Here is a 15,995-nt window from a genome sequence, read left to right as displayed (position 1 = left end):
TTTTGTTTCATATCCAGACTGGGATATAGCCTTAAGTGGCATATAGCGTCTTTTTGTTTTATATCCAGACTGGGACAAAGCCTTAATTTGCATCGAACGTCTTTTTGCTTCATATCCTGACTGGCACAAAACCTTGATTGGTACTGAACGTCTTTGTGTTTCATATTCTGACTGGGGTAAAATCTTAGGTGGCAACGAACGTCTTTGTTTTAAATATTCAGACTGGAAAAAAGTCATAGAAAAGGCATATAACGTCTATCTGTTTTTGACTTAGACTGGTACTTAGCCTAAGATGGCATCGACATCATTTTGTTTCATATCCAGGCTGGGACATAGTCTTAGGTGGCATCGAACGTCTTCCTGTTTCATATTCAGACGTTAGGTTCGCCCCTGCATACCATTCAGAATTCCGAATTTGTTTAACATCGCAGAGAAGATGCAATAGCATGGTGTACGTAAGTATTCAGATAGCAACAAAAGAGTTTGCCTATATTCATAATTACGGGGCTGATTACGCATTTCGTTAATGAAGGGGTGTTATTGTCTCGTTTTCACGATGAACATGGCGCCATTTCCGCCAAAGGAAATCAATTTACAATAAAAAAAACAGATTCCCACGTCTTGATCTGATAAAATATGCCCACCACTTTACATGCTGAGGAAGGCGGATTTCAACTTTCGGGATAATAAAGGGAGAATCATAAGATAATGCGTTTTATGGGATTTTGGTCTTGAAATAACGTGCATGAATCACTGTCAGTGAGCATTCCAATACACACTGTAAAGTTGTTCATTAGCCAACTATTTGACATTTCATCACCCGATTTCCAATTACCAGAAAGTTATAAAACATATGTTGTCATCAGTTGCATGAGATTACACGATTATACACCATATGTTGATGCACATAAAACGGTACATATGTATGTATGTATGTATGTATGTATGTATGTATGTATGTATGTATGTATGTATGTATGTATGTATGTATGCATGTATGTATGTATGTATGCAGATCAAATATTTGTGCATAAACGTATATCATTGAGTTGGTCAATCGTCTTTCTATTTTGTGTTTGCGTTATTGTCCGTACATTTGATTGATTGATTGATTGATTTATTGATTTATTTATTTATTTTAAAAAATGTGGGACCCTATCACAGCTTGACTTAATTGCCTGACTATACAATGCACCGGAGTACTCATTCCTTTGATTTGTTTTTTATAGACGAAGTGTTGACAAGGTCATCATTTGAAATCTGAGCCTATATTTATCCACCTATTTACTCCGCCGTCGACGTGACTGCATGACTGTGTCAATTTGCATGCCTGCATTGATTCCATGCTGCAAGTTAGTATACATGGTTAATATCGTCATGTGGATAGTGTATATATTAGGTGTATAGGTCCAACATTTGGCTGTGAAGTTATGCTGATTGATAGGTCATAGTAGATACATCATTGATGGACCATATTAGATACCTGATGGATGTATTATAGTAGATAACTGATTGATGGATTATAGTAGATACCTGATTGACGGATCATAATAGATACCTGATTGATGGATTATAGTAGATACCTGATTGATGGACCATAGTAGATACCTAATTGATTGATCAATACCTAATTGATGGATTATAGTAGATACCTGATTGATGGATCATAGTAGATACCTGATAGATGGATTATAGTAGATTCATGATTGATGGACCATAGTAGATACCTGATTGAAGGATTATCATATATACCTGATTGATGAATCATATTAGATATATGACTGAAGGATCATAGTAGATACCTGATTGATGGATCGTAGTAGATACCTGATTGATGGACCATAGTATATACCTGATTGATGGACCATAGAAGATACCTGATTGATAGATTTTCGTTGATACCACATTGATGGATTACAGTAAATACATGATTGATTAATCATGGTAGATAATTGATTAAGGGTGAATAGTATATACCTGATTGATGGATCATGGTATATAACTGATTAAGGGATCATGGTTGATACCTGATTGATCAATCATAATAGATAACTGTTTGATAGATCATAATATATACCTGATTGATGGACCATAGTACAAAAATAATTAATGGATTATAGTAGATACCTGATTGATGGATTATCGTGTATATCTCATTGATAGATTATAGTAAATACCTGATTGATGGACCATAGTATATACCTGATTGATTGTTTATCGTAGATACCTGACTAATGGATCATAGTAGATACCTGATTGATGGATTATAGTAGATACCTGATTGAAGGGCCATAGTAGATACCTGACTGATGGATTATAGTAGATACCTGATTGACGGATTATAGTTGATACATGATTGATCAATCATAGTATATAACTGATTGATGGATCAAAGAGATACCTGATAGATGGATAAAAGTAAATACCTGCTTGATGGACCATAGTAGATACTTGATTGATGGACCATAATATATACCTGATTGTTGGATTTTCGTAGATACCACATTGATGGATTATAGTAGATACCTGATTGATGGATGATAGTAGATACCTGATTTAGTGATTAGCGTAGATACTTGATTGATGGATCATAGTAGATACCTAATTGATGGACCATAGTAGATACATGATTGATGGATTATCGTAGATACCGGATTGATGGATGATAGTAGATACCTGATTGATGGATGACAGTATATACCTGATTGAGTGATTATCGTAGATAAATGATTGATGGATCGCGGTCGATATAGAAGATACCTGATTTATGGATTACATTAGATACCTGATTGATCAATCATGGTATATAACTGATTAAGGGATCATTATTGATGCCTGATTGATGGATCATATTAGATACCTGATTGATGGATCATAGTAGATACCTGACTAATGGATTATAGTAGATACCTGATTGATGGATTATAGAGTATACCTGATTGATGGATTATAGTAGATACCTGATTGATGGAATATAATGTATACCTGATTAATCGATCATAATAGATACCTGATTGATGGATCATTGTAAATACCTAATTGATGGACCATGGTAGATACCTGACTGATGGAACGTAGTAAATACCTGATTGATGGATCATAGTAGATACCTGACTAATGGATTATAGTATATACCTGATTGATGGATTATTGTGTATACCTGATTGATGGACCATAGTAGATACCTGATTGATGGATCATATTAAATACCTAATTAATGGATTATAGTAGATACCTGATTGATGGACAATGGTAATTACCTGATTGATGGAACGTAGTAAATACCTAATTGATGGATTATATTAGATACCTGATTGATGGATCATAGTAGATACCTGATTGATGGATTATAGTGTATACCTGATTGATGGACCATAGTAGATACCTGATTGATGAATCCTGGTAGATAAGTGATTGATGTATCATAGTGAATACCTGACTGATTGATCATAGTAAATACACAATTGATGGACTATAGTAGATGCTTGATTGATGGATCATAATAGATATTTGATTGATGGATTTTAGTAGATACCTGATTGTTGGACCATATTAGATACCTGATAAATGGATCATAGTAAATACCTAATGCATTGATTATAGTAGATACCTGATTGATGGATTACATTAGATACCTGATTGATGGATCATAGTAGATACCTGATTGATGGACAATCGTAGATACCTGATTGATGGATCATAGTAAATACCAGATTAATGGATCATAGTAAATACCTAATTGATGGATAATGGTAGATACATCAATGAGAGATTATAGCAAATACCTGATTGATGGATCATAGTAGATACCTGATTGATGGATCATAGTAGATACCTGATTGATGGAGTATCGTATACATGATTGACAGATCATTTTAAACACCAAATTAATGGATCATAGTAAATACCTGATTAATGGATAATGGTAGATACATTAATGAGAGATTATAGTAAATACCTGATTGATGGATCATAGTAGATACATGATTGATGGATTATGGTAGATACATAATTGATGGATTATCCTATATACCTGATTGATGAATCATAGCAAATACCTGATTTATGGATCATTATTAATACCTGATTGATGGATCATAGTAGATACATGATTGATGAATTATGACAGATATATGATTGTTGTATCATAGTGGATACCTGATTGATGGATCATAGTTTAGCTACCTGCTTTTGGTGAATGGGTACATAGGTAAGCATGTTACAACTTTAATTGTAGAATCTGAGGTTAAGATAGCTGTTTATTAATGACTCCCTTGCAGTTGTTATTCCATAGTAGCTGAAATTTGAATAATTCCAAAGTAGTAGTTGGTTTAAGACTCCTTGACCACATTCAGATTGTAAATGTTAATTATCAAAACCAAGCAGATATGAAGCACGGGGGGGGGGGTGCTATTTACAGTCGATTCGAAATATTACACAAATTGAATTTGCCATACTGAAGGTTTCTCACTGAGGATGCAGCCGAAAGAGGGTTCGGTATATATGTATGTATGCATTTAATGGATAGATAGATGCATGGACGGATGGATGGATAGATGGCTCGATCGATGGATGGATGGATGGACGGATGGATGGATTTATAGATGGATGGATGAGTCATGTGTGCGTCCTATAAGCGTTCGACAAAATACCATCGCATCCGGAGATTTGTTGTGTATGAAGGATGACACTCTCCAATGACGGATTTGATGTAAGAAAGTATGTTATGTGGAGATTTCATTCAATATTGTGAATCAATCTGAACAGCATACTGTTTAATAAAGTATGAGGTCAGAATACGGAATCTACCATTTGATAACGGGTGACTGAGAGCCACTTTTGCTGCTTGATCTGCCTTGCATTACCTTAATGTCAATGGGACTAGGCACTCAACAGTATAGTCCAGATTGTAGAAGAAAATCGTGGTTCTGTAAGACTTGGTATATTAATGGAATACCAACTTTCAGATGTAGCAAAAGTTCAAATGTGGAAAAGGAACCCCAAAGGACGACAGAATTTGACTTCTTTTAAATTTCAAACTAGTTCAGAACTTTTAATATGGCTGTAAATTCAGCGGTAAAAATGATCCGGTAACCAGTTCGAGATGGTGCCGCTCGGTGTTGCGTAATTGTCTGCGTACAAGAACGCACAGCCCCAATATGACGTTATCCTTTCCATGAATTGACTTATGGCAAATAAAAGAGAGTTGGGAGTAGAGGTGGATACGATTGGATCAAAAATAGATACTTCTGCAATACCTTCAACCTCTGATTCTTTCTATCGTTTTTGTCGTTTGTGATTATTTCGTCGACATCATTATCATCATCATCATTAGTAGTAGTATTAGTAATATCATTAGTAGTAGTAATAATAACAGTAGTCATAGCAGTATTAGTGTTAGTAGTAGTACTAATATCAGCACTAATAGTAATGTTGATCAAGTACCAACCTTTATTAGGATTCATTGTTATGAAAAAAGTAACAAACTTCCTATTGACCAGATTGAGGCGCAGAATAATACGATAGATTAGCTGGTTCATAAAACATCATATTGACCCAACCAAAGGTTAATAATTACTTTATTTTATTATATGGTGCAAATTCGGAAATATAACTAGTTCCAAAAGAGTAAAATGCGATTTCAGCAGCAATAAACAACAAACGTGTATCACGTACGTCAATTACGCCATTCCAGTACAGTATGATTGATTATCGCAAATTACATGATGTTGTGTGTGCCAATGAAAAAGCAAGAATCATGTTATCATATTCAACATCATCATCATCATCATCATCATCCTCCTCATCATTATCATCGTCATCGTCAACATCATTATTATTCTTATTATTATTATTATTATCACTGAGTATCAAGGTCTAAATCGTAACATTATCAAAACCCCTCCATTTACACCAAATTGAGTACCAGATGAAAGGCAAAGATTAAAGATATTTATAGCAAGATATAGATGTCTGCCCAGTTTAATGACTCGCATATAAGTATATAGAAGATGATTTTATTATAATTGTACATAAGATCGACACAAAACGGAGACTTCAAAATCCCTTTTTATGATAGTACTTGAGCTGAGTGTTAGATATAAATATAGATGGTAGAGCATGCTGATGATATTACCCGGATGTTGTAGTTTGTACAATCATTTCATATTCGATGTCAATGTTTTTTTATGCTTTAAGTGAATATCATTTGGCCAAGTTCTAGACACATTACTTTAGGAACGTCATCGATAATGGGGGCGGATGTATACGATTTATTGCGAGGAATGGCTGATTCTGCGGATTCAGATATCAGAATAAAATAACATTATGGTAGAAACATTTTGACTTTTGCTTTTTCCCTGCAAATGGTTACAAATATCTTGTTATGTGATCCTCATGAAGATTTTGATTGTGTTTCTTGTGAACTTTTTAGAAAAAGATCTTTGACTTAAATTCACGCGCCAGCAGCACAACGTTCAACGCAAGGCAGAATTAACAATGAACCTGTTGCAATTACACAGCACAACTTAACATGAACAATGAGCCTGTTGCAATTACACAGCACAACTTAACATGAACAATGAGCCTGTTGCAATTACACAGCACAACTTAACATGAACAATGAGCATGTTGCATTTACACAGCGCAACTTAACATGAACAATGAGCATGTTGCATTTACACAGCACAACTTAACATGAACAATGAGCATGTTGCAATTACACAGCACAACTTAACATGAACAATGAGCCTGTTGCATTTACACAGCACAACTTAACATGAACAATGAGCCTGTTGCAATTACACAGCACAACTTAACATGAACAATGAGCATGTTGCATTTGCACAGCACAACTTAACATGAACAATGAGCATGTTGCATTTACACAGCGCAACTTAACATGAACAATGAGCATGTTGCATTTACACAGCACAACTTAACATGAACAATGAGCCTGTTGCATTTACACAGCGCAACATAACATGAACACTATTTTATTACAACACGATTAGTAATGGTACTGATTCTAAGGACAAGGGTAGTACTTTTAATTATTTTGCCAGTCTTCCTTTTTCTCCTCCGTTTCCTCCTCACATTTAGGAGTGCCACAACACGTCAGTCAACAGAATACATTTACCGGTAGTAGTGCCATGTAATCTACCATAGCACACGCTATCCAATCAATCAAGCAATCCAAATACAGCATTCAATTTTGTTTCAAATCCTGACGCTAGCAGCAACAAGGATACATCAAAAAAGGTCATTTCCTCCGGATGAATGATATAGCGCCTGTTGTGTATGCTTATTATGCAATCCACCATGGTATTAATAGATTAAAGCAACTAGGGCACAAGGAACATAACAAAGAAGGAATTCAACTTAACTGCAACACAGAGGTCTGAATTAAAGACATATTTGCGAGTTTATTCATTTTGGAAAAGAGCTTCCATCAGCGATTATATTATTGACACGGTTTAGTCATGTACAAACTCCCTTTCATATCATTTTAAAGGTGTACTCTTTAAGTCTGAAAAATTCGGTCTCCTGCCATTAGTACTCCGAATGCCAAGTTAAAGACTTTGTTCCAAATGTCTATTTTAAGTACTAACGAACACGATTACGATAATGATGGCAACCATAACGATGTCGACAACGATGAAAGTGAAAATGACAACGTTAAACGTGCATACTCTGGCAGAAAGATGTTTCTATGAATCAAAATCAAATAAGGAGACATAGGTTTGTACAGTTAGGAGTCCTCATGGGAATATATATGCATAAATTTGTCCCCTTATATTTATAAAGATTGCTATAAAGGTGGAATGAAAATCAAGACAAGGTGCTTTAAAGCAAAAACAAATATAGTATGATCGCCATTGGAAGCGTTTTCTTGCGTATTACCTATAAATCTCCTTAATGTACGTATGTAACCGAAACAGAAGGAGACAACCGAAAATCGTATTCATCACGGCAAATACTGACGTAATTTGAATATGTCGAACGATTAATAATATCCCATACCTGCTTCTGAGGCTCGATGCCAGACTACTCCCTAGAAACTGGCGCATTCTGCTGTTCAGGTGCAAAAATTGGTAGAAACAAGAGAACCATGATCTGCTCAAAAGTCGGTCTATACGATTTGCCTGAGTAAATCATGCAACAATATACTGTACACAAATTAAGACTCAGCTTTCTTGGGGCCTTCCTTGAAAGGTTTTCGTGCAATAAAATACGTGTAAAACGGATTACCATATGCGCATATTGCTAGGGTAAAACTACAGTACATAAGATGCTCTTTACAACCATTAGCCATTACTAAGGAAGTGATAGGACTGTCTGTGTACCTTCGTGATGTACGTACGCAATAGTTGATGAAAAGGACAGGATAATCAAATAGCGTTTTAGTTGCATATACGACACAATTTAATTTCCGAGCGAAGCATTATTTCAATTTAGCTTTTCACACTTTTAACTTTATTTATAATATCCTTTATATGTTTTGTTCTTATTCATTAATAATAAACTGATAGATCGCCACAAGCGTCCGTGTAGAACGGTTACAATTAGTGGAAAAGAGATAAACAACGTTCAGTGATAAATAAAATGCAATGTATGTACTGCATCATGTGACAAATATATATTCTTCTATTAACGAACCATGTTGCTATTTGATTTAAACTGTAACACTTAGAAGATAGTATGTCAATGAAAGTGACTAGAGCTTCAAGATGACCAAGACTTATTTACTCAGTTAGGAACTATTTATGACACATACATGTATATCCCGAAGGATTCGTGCGCTTTTGAATAGATCTTGGCGGTCTCTGGTTAGGTGGACACAAAATTGGACCGTTCTTGTTTATAATTAGCCAACATACTTTCGAGTTCGTTAAAACTAACAGCTGATTCGAGTTTTATTGATAATAATAATGGATAGACAGATAAAATTAACACAAATGTTAAATAAAATGAAACAAATATCATTTTGAAACATATCCATGGAATAGGATTTATCGAAAATCAATTACTGACTAATTATCTAACATTATTTCGAGATGTGACTCAAAAATAAATATCCAAATAAAATGGTAGCAGTATGTAAATTAAAATGGAAAAAGACTAAATTTTTATTCAGTGGGAAGAAGGAGAATGATAATAGCCGCGTAAGGAGTAAACAGTCGAAAAGCATCACAAAGTGAATCTGAAATCAAATGCATTCTGAACTACAAAATAAATAGACATACGTTTGGAAATATAAAAGGCGACACAAAATAAAATTAAAACAGCGATACGTTCAGATTTTGTATGAAAAACATGTTGCTTTTCTTATGGCGTTTAAGAATAACATTGTGTCTACTCAGCATGACAATAGTCCTATCTCTCATTAGTGCAAGCATTATGCTGACACGGGTTGGTTTCTCATATATCATTTGAAAACCTGCAAAGCTCCTGGCTTTGACATTGTGTTATAGTCGATTTGTGTTAGCGCTGACTGTCACATAATTAAGTATTAATGTTGTGGTTTTTTTTATTCAGAGCAAAGAAAGCGTTTAGTGTGTGCAAGTAATTATATCACAAGACCTGCACATAGAAAATGTGTATAACAGTATACCTATTTTTAACAGAAACACCTCCAAATTTGTCAAAGGTATGTGCTTAGAGGGTACGTTTCATAGGCCTTCACATTTTGGCCTGACATTTTACAACACAAAACAAAAAAAATTAGGTAGCCATGTTGCATTGCATGATCTGATTTAATTGCTTTTTGGGTCAACTATCTACATCTATATGTAAATGCAATTTGTGCCAAAGTATCTTCTTACAAATTGGAATATGTGCCAAATTGATCTTTTTGAAAATAAGTCTAAATATGATTTCTACCGAACATATCCACTTTAAAGATGTCTTTCCGCCATGATTATGCTCGTCCAAAGAGATCTGTATGGAGTATGATGGCTGTTGCAAGGACAAGTATTTAAACTGCACGCGCCGCTTGACATCAAGAGCAGTTGGTACACAAGAGCTGGTTCATTCGCAAGCAACAATAATTTAATTTAAAACTGAACTTAGACACAGACCAGTTGCAAGCTAACATATATCATGTAAATATTATTTTATAACTTTTGGAATAATATGGCTCTAATTATAGAGCTACTGCAAGCACAAATCTCAATCATACAACGTATTAGACGTTATATACGAATAGCAATTACACACGGAGTAAAAAAAAGAGACAACAAAAAGTATAGGATAAACATCCAGCGATCACGGAAACAACTGTGATACAATTTTGAGCTCCAACACAACCTCCACCCCACCCTTGCCCCCCAACCTCAGCTTACATCTTTGTTTTATGACTGTTTTCAAATCACGGGAAGCATTTTTAACCAGCAAACTATAAGAGAATATTGTATTGAAGAGATGTTTTCTTTTTAATGTTATTTAATGACATGGTCATTAAAACATGCAGGATTTCAAATGTTCCAAAAGCACAGCAGGTTCTTTCGGGGAGACAATTTGACCCCTTGGATATTGTTTCCAGCGCTGAATTATTTCTTCAGTCCCAGAAAGCAATATGAATTGTATACCATACATGTGCATTAAGATGTACAAAATATACAAAATACCAAATAAGCCTGTTACGCACACAGGTATGCTTTCTTATAATGCATATGCCTCCATAATTGCAAACTGTTAATTATGTCCTGCATTTGTGTCAATGTCATATCATTAAATATAATCTATGAAAAAAGTAACAAAACCCACCTATTCCGTTACAAGACAATAGTTGTACTGCACACATAAAAACAAATGCAACTTACCAAACACTACGCGTCAGCTGGGGAATGACGGTGGGTGGATACCTCTTTAACTGGAATAGTAAGAATTCACAAATTAAAAAATGATGTTGAAATTTTATTATAAAGATGTGGATGTGAAGTCTCTTAAAGTGAAGAGATTTGGATGGATACTTATTATCTATGACACGAATAATTAATGCAGTCGATAACTATTTTCGGTACAGCCTACAAATTCATGACTCTTAAGGTTTCCTTTGCATTATGCTGCATACGAGATAAATTAGCATGGCTGTACGGGACTCTGCAAGTTTGAAGGACTTGGGGGATTGCAGAGATAACGTAAAAAGACAGAGAAAATTTAGCAGACCTGGCAGATTTCTGAGATATTGAATCTGAAGTTGGTTTTAATGTATGTACAAAACAAAGTACCCACATAAAAAGCACTGCTAAATAATTACTGCTTTATAACTTTGGATTGATTTCAGCAGTATCTAAATAGTTCGCCAGCAAGAGATTCACGATCGATAGAAGAAACTGCAGCTACATGCAAACGAAATCAATGGTGAAGTGCACAGTCAACTATAGAACGTCTTGTAGGCAATAGAACAGGGTTGTATACAAACGTTTCTTTTTCTTACTAAACGAATCCTATGACACTCGTTCTATCGTACAAAGCGCTATCAACCACAAAATAAAATATACTCTCTTCTTTTATAGAAGCACGTGTTAGGTCATGGAGTATATGTTTCATTAAAATTATTGTGTCATTCATCAACATATATTGGTCTCTTCCCACTCTGAGTCCATTTGCTCATGTTAATACCAGTTCTTTAAAAGTAGAGACAAAACGTTTGGTGACTTCCCAAACAGTTACAAAATAGGCTCTTTCCAATGTAACAACAAAGGGAAGATGCATAGAAAGGTAGTAATAGCTATAAAGCCAAGATAGAAACTCCATCATGTTCTGATTACCACTTTGGATAATTATCAAAATCAAGCTTACAATTTGGTTTATCTGAGCGCGCGCGCACACACACACACACACACATGGATGGATGATGTTTGGGTAAATTATGTGATCGGTCGGTTACTTTGGTTAAAGCGCATATTAGACAATGAAACCAAGTAGAAAGCACATAAATATTTGAGTATTGAAGGAGGGCTACATTCCAGTAAAAGGGAGTTCTATGTAAAATTTGGTCGTTTGCAATTCGGGATCAAAACGGGAATTTAACATGGGAGCAGATTGGGCCTGTTTAGGGTCAAGGGGGAGTTGAAAATAGGGAATGTATAACAACAATGGATTAGGCCTGTCTAGGGTCAATGGGAGTTGGAGAGGGGTGACGTCACGGTACTGGACACTTGCAACAATGTTGCAAGTGGCTGACCTCAATCGGTTGGAACAGTGTGACAAGGGGCTGACCTAAATATGCATTACTCTACATACAAATAGAGACATAGACATAGAGATGTGGTTAGAGACAGGGTTAGAGACAGGATTGGAGACATAGAAACATTGACGTTTACAAAAACACAGATTCATGAATACAAATCTATCACACACACAATTGGCTAAGAATATTTTAGGCTAGATAAAATACATATCTTTTCGAGGCACAGGAGTGACCCTGAAAAGAGCCTTTGGGTTGTTTTTTCTGTTAACACCATTCGTTAACATAGAGGGCATCGCACGGATCTTCTGCTCATCCTGAAACTTCGTCTGACCTCTGGACCGTAGATTAAGACTCTCTTCAGACAGCCTTGTCTCTCCACATAGATTCTTCGTTTCCAAAAGGCTGTCTCGGTGACCTGGATGATTTGGCATACAAGGGATAGTCCAGGTTCAACAGCATTGACGACAGGATGGTAGACGATTCTTCGTTAGTCCACATCTTGTGACCAGAACAGGTGAACGGAATGAAGTGAACCGCGGTTATATATAGTGGAAGAGCGGATCGAAATGGATTGACTTCCTTCATCAATCCTAACATGCGGTACAAAATTCAGTCACGGTGTGGAGTCTGTCTTCCAATCCGATAAGAGCTGCCTGTGACGTCAGTTTCCCTATATAGGTACTCTAGGGTCTGTGCGCAGTGAATCAGTGAGACAGAGTTAGAACATGAAAACTAAGAAGACGATGAATTGGGGTGCACCGGCCGTGGAGACGAGAAGCGATGATATAACAGCGGCTACCAAAGCAAAGTCCTACTTCCATAAGATAACGATTTTAATTGGGATTTAGTGGATGTTCTCTCTTTTTCACAAGAATTTGTTCCGGTACCAGTACCTTTGTCGCTTTCTCCTTCCTTACCGGAGAATTTTTTACACCAGCAAAAAGAAACAGAACAAGCCTTTCTCATTCAACAGCAACAGCGAAAAGAAGAGGCAAGAAGAAAACGACAGGAAGAAGAATCAGAGAAGAAACAAGGTCTATGAGAGAAGGAGAACAGTGAAAGTCAAACAGTGACGGTTCACGTAGATATTTTGGCAGAGTTAAGGAGTCTGAAACAAATGAATCAGACTTCTTTAATACGACCCAAGAGAAAAATACCTTCCCGGACCAAACACTTCAACTCCGTTAATACTCCCACTACGCCTGAGATACTAACCCTAATGATTTCTACCAAATCATCGACAGCAACAGAAGTAGGCCTTGGCCGTACCAAAGGGATAAGGCAGTTACAGCTCATTACTTCCCATTCCTGAGTTTGTTTTTTGTCACCCCAACCATCGTGGACATGGAACACGAATGCTGCATTCAAAAATACCAACCCGAACAGGAGGAGGAGGAAGACGATGACCACAAGAAGAAAGGCAATTTCATATTTTTCAATTTCGAATGCATGCAAGAGACCGGCATTCGCATTCCTGATTTCAGCGTGGCTCATCGGGCGTGCGAAAAGTGCATCCAAGATCCGATCTTTTGTCATTTTCCTCACTGTAACAATGTTTCTTGACAACGTGAAAAAATCTTTCAAGGACCTAACACGTTGGCCGATTTTGCCCAATGGATCTTAGACCCTATCGACGAAACGTAGAGTCAAGCGGACATCGAACGTTACGAAGACTGCCATCGCTATGCCAAGGTGAAGGCTCACAATTTATCGCGGTAGGATGGACAATTTTTTTCTGAAATAGTTAACGGAACAGAACACCGAAAGTGGCTTTGAACGGAGCCAAGCTCATATTCATGTATGTGGGACAAGTACAGTTTAATGATTCAGTGAGTTACTTGGCCATGTCTTTGAGTTAAATGCCTAAAATATTTGGAATGACAGAAATGGCCAAAGGCTATTTTTCGAACTTTTTCAAAATACAGAATCCAATCAACATGCCGTTCTACCTCATTTGCCTGATACTCACTACTACAATCCAACAACATGCGCACCGATCAACGAGAAGCTTTCTACGATTGGTACAACACTCATGTCTCGGACACCTACGACACTCAGGAGGAAATGTTAAAGTATTGTCGATCCAACATGGACATTTTACGGCATTGCTGTGGAACATTTCGAGAACTGTTAATAGAGCACGGATGGATCGACCACTTGAAACAAGACTGCACCATTGCCACTGTCATTGACACGAACATCCCCGAAAAGCCATTCCGGCACGTGCCCTGTGTGACTGTGACAAGTGTAGAGACCCTAAGAACATTACAAACTGTCCCTTGGACACCAGACCTTCGTCACCACAAATGTTATACAGTGACTTGTTTATATTCCACTTTGATCGATTTGATGTATATTGTATCGATGTATTTAACCGTTTGGCTTTTGTTTATGTTTGTCTTTCGTGTTCAATTTTAATAATGTTTTGAAAAAAACGTGTCCTGAAAAAATATAAAAACTCTTGTCTTGTTTGTCTCCGTTTCAAAAGTGGCATTTCCTTCACTATGGCTATCTCTGCTGTCTCTGCTCCCTCTTTCTCCACTTTCAAAGTCATGGATGAAAAGTTAGATCGTGCCAGTTGGGAGGCCTTGTTTCTTCGACATCCCTTTCACATGTTAATTGCTGCACCGAGCGGTTCAGGCAAAACCAAATTTGTCCAATGTTTGATGGAACACAAAAAATTATTTGATCAATCGTCCATCTCAACGTATCGTGTGGTGTTACGAAGAGTGGCAATCAGCGCACAGCCTCCTGCAATAAATTATTATAATTCCATCGTGTTTGTGAAAGCAATTCCTGGCGAAGACGACGGGATCTTGTCTGACTAGTCAAACTAATCTGGTCATCTTCACATATCGTCAAAATGACGTCCCTTCAGTCTCATCTTTCCGTCAAACTGACTCCTGCCTTGTACGTCAATCCACAAATACGTGCTCGTGTCTTAAAAGCAAGTCTCATAGAAGTCTTAAAATGGCTTGCGGTGATAGCACGTCAATTACTTCAAGGCATCATTCACATTCCTCATCAAACCAAACACTTTTTTGAGAGAAACAATGTAACCTTGACAAAACTGGCAGATCTCCGTATCGACACTCAAACCAAACACAAAACAGTTTGAAACCTGGAAAAAGCGGTTTTATAGGAGGTGTCATCATTCGCTCCCTCTTAAAATGGGATCCCAGTGCCCCAAAGGTAATCCCCAATCAAAAAGCCACTCCCCGTCACAAACGGATCCAGAAGAAAAATACCATTGGTGTCACGACGAGGTCACAGCCCCAGAAAAAGAAAAGCCTACAGAAAAGACCCCACAAAGCAGCTTCTACCAGCAAGAGAGGCACTTCAGTCAGGACGCAACCTTGCATGTCCAAACAACGACCTGCAGCGACGGTGACCGCTTTTCCTGTAGCCTCAGGTTCTTCCACTTCTCCATTGATGGTGATGCCAGCCAATTCCAATTGACACGCGCCTTTCCTAATTTGATGAAAAAATTGAAACCCGTGTCACCACGAACACCTCCTCAAGCGGTGACACCCTCCACCTATTTAGCTGATGCAGCAGCTGCTAACAAAGTTCCTGCCCCAAATACCAAAGTCCAAGAGAGATCGGGTATGTTACAGAGTTTACTGGATTTATCTAAGCAAGAACCGACCGATTTACTCCGTTGCGAACCCCTCAACGACGCGTGATGCCTGCCATGAAAATGATACAACAGACCAATAATCAGCGATGACGCATTCCAATATAAAAACGACCTGGGGTAAACGATGGCTATCAGTGTTTTGTCTTCCGGAACAAACAA

At 37.0% G+C, this 15,995-nt stretch overlaps 1 protein-coding gene across 1 annotated transcript in view; it reads right to left on the bottom strand.

Moving 5' to 3' along the window:
• LOC149790718 (uncharacterized) overlaps nucleotides 1–15,995 on the bottom strand; it is a 395,180-nt gene that overhangs the window by 221,027 nt on the left and 158,158 nt on the right. Inside the window, exon 3 of the mRNA XM_089973252.1 lies at nucleotides 10,824–10,873. The gene's annotated coding sequence lies outside the window, so the exon portion shown is untranslated. The remainder of the gene's footprint in view (nucleotides 1–10,823; nucleotides 10,874–15,995) is intronic.

The sequence above is a fragment of the Sinohyriopsis cumingii genome, chromosome 10 (assembly GCF_028554795.1).
Source record: "Sinohyriopsis cumingii isolate HCF-2022 chromosome 10, ASM2855479v2, whole genome shotgun sequence".
Taxonomy (NCBI): Eukaryota; Metazoa; Mollusca; class Bivalvia; order Unionida; family Unionidae; genus Sinohyriopsis; species Sinohyriopsis cumingii.
The sequence above is the reverse complement of the archived record's forward strand: the minus strand, read 5'-3'. Positions and strand labels throughout refer to the sequence as shown.